We start from the raw sequence: 2249 nt of genomic DNA, 5'->3' as shown, positions 1-2249 counted from the left end.
CTGATAGTTAAGGAGAAGCTGAGCACACCGGTGTGTGCCGTGGAAGGAGAGCCCGTGGGGAGTAATGACGTGACGCTCAAATGCAAATCGTCACAAGGCACTCCTCCGCTGATGTACAGCTGGACAAAGACGAGTGGAAACCAGAAGATGCCTCTTAGCGCCATTGAAGACGCCACAGGAGGGAACTTGTTTGTAAAAAGGATCTCAGAGGACAACTGTGGAAGCTATCTCTGTACGGTGGAAAGTCTGCTTGATACCAAACACTGTGAGATCCTACTTAAGTGTCCATCGTCATCATCGAACAAGAGCGATGCAACCAACTTCAGTGAGATCCTACTAACTTGTCCAGAGTCACCGCCGATAACAAGCAATGGAAATAAAGTGATTATAGCAGTGGCTGTGACTGCCGTGCTTTTGCTGGCCATTGTCTTCGTTCTCAGTTTTTGGTCCTTGAGGAAAAGAAATCGTGGAGAGTTAGTGATCAATGAAACAGTGACTGAATAGTTTTCCACTGAGAAAACTTTCCAACAAGGTGAAGGACAAGCATTTTTCTGTAGTTTTTGTTCCTACAGGTACATTCATTTTATGATGAGGTAGGCGCTCTTGGAGGATGACACCCTGTGGAAAAACCATCCATTTTCTATAACATTTATCATGCAACATAATTTGAGGTTATGTACCCATGAAGCACACAAGTTAGTCCTATCTGTCCCTTTAATGTACTCCTAATCTCAACGTGTTACGTAGATAAAAGACACCAATAACCGAAACAAACCTATTCACCACCACAGGCAAGACCAAACCTGTCAAAAGATTATAAATCATGAATGGAATAAATATAAATGAACAGTCGTCCTCAGTATGGAGCCCTATGCAAGATTTCCCCTGGTACAGTAAGGATGATTGTGACAAAGGTGAGGGAGCAGCCCCAAGTTTCAAGGGAGAAGCTGGTGCCAATCTTAGGGAGTTAGCAGCACGGATACCAAGAAATACATTGGATTGGGATCCTGCAGTGCCTGCACCACAAGGTCCTTGCTCAAGAAGACACATGAACAGACCGGATTAGGATCCTGCAGTGCCTGCACCACAAGGTGCCTGCTCAAGAAGACACATGAACAGACCTGAAGTTTGACAACACACAAATGACTTGGACATGGCTTTAAAGCTTTTCTCCACCAAGTACTGTGTGACGTTTTGCAGAACGCATGATTTAATTCTTAAAGGCCTACTGAAATGCGATTTTCTTATTTAAACGGGGGTAGCAGGTCCATTCTATGTGTCATACTTGATCATTTCGCGATATTGCCATATTTTTGCTGAAAGGGTTTAGTAGAGAACATCGACGATAATGTTGTCCCAGTTCTCCACAGGCCAATGGTAAAGCTTGACTGTCATCTTCCGGGAATGTAAACAATGAAACACCGGCCGTGTTTGTGTTGCTGAAGTCGGCCACAATACACCGCTTCCTACCTACAGCTTTCTTCTTTGCTGTCTCCATTGTTTATTGAACAAATTGCAAAAGATTCACCAACACAGATGTCCAGAATACTTTGGATTTTTGTGATGAAAACAGACAACTTAATAGCTGGCCACCATGCTGTCCCAAAATGTCCGCTACCATCCGTGATGTCACGCGCAGACGTCATCATACCGAGACGTTTTCAGCAGGATATTTCGCGCAAAATTTAAAATTGCACTTTAGTAAGCTAACGCGGCCGTATTGGCATGTGTTGCAATGTTAAGATTGCATCACTACTACCGACTGCGTGGTCGGTAGTAGTGGGTTTCAGTAGGCCTTTAACCTTTAATGTATTAGGTTTTTATTTACATTCATCATTCTTTGTTAAAACTACATTGGTAACATTGATAACTCAACTAAAGTGTGAAGTGAATTATATTCATATAGCGCTTTTCTCTAGTGACTCAAAGCGCTTTACATAGTGAAACCCAATATCTACGAGACTTTAACACGTGTGGGTGGCACTGGGAGCAGGTGGTCATAGTGTCTCGCCCAAGGACACAACAACAGTGACTAGAATGGCAGAAAGGCGGATCAAACCTGGAACCATCAAGTTACTGGCATGTACTCTCCACCAACCTAGCCATGCCGCCCCAACTACAAGTAATTTAAGATGTGAGCTGTCGCTCAGCTTAATGTTTTGCTTTTATGAGCATTTTCAGCGGTTGAAGTAATATTTGTAATATATGGTTGTGCCGTTTGAGCAATAAAGAATTTGTATATTGTTACA

At 43.0% G+C, this 2249-nt stretch overlaps 1 long non-coding RNA gene across 1 annotated transcript in view; it reads left to right on the top strand.

The window, feature by feature from the left end:
* LOC133570159 (uncharacterized) overlaps positions 1-2249 on the top strand; it is an 8451-nt gene extending 6202 nt beyond the window's left edge. Inside the window, exon 2 of the long non-coding RNA XR_012051243.1 lies at positions 1-2249. This exon is cut by the window's left edge and continues 403 nt beyond it. This is a non-coding gene — a long non-coding RNA (uncharacterized lncRNA).

Source organism: Nerophis lumbriciformis, linkage group LG27, assembly GCF_033978685.3.
Source record: "Nerophis lumbriciformis linkage group LG27, RoL_Nlum_v2.1, whole genome shotgun sequence".
NCBI lineage: Eukaryota > Metazoa > Chordata > Actinopteri > Syngnathiformes > Syngnathidae > Nerophis > Nerophis lumbriciformis.
This window is presented reverse-complemented; position numbering and strand designations above follow the sequence as displayed.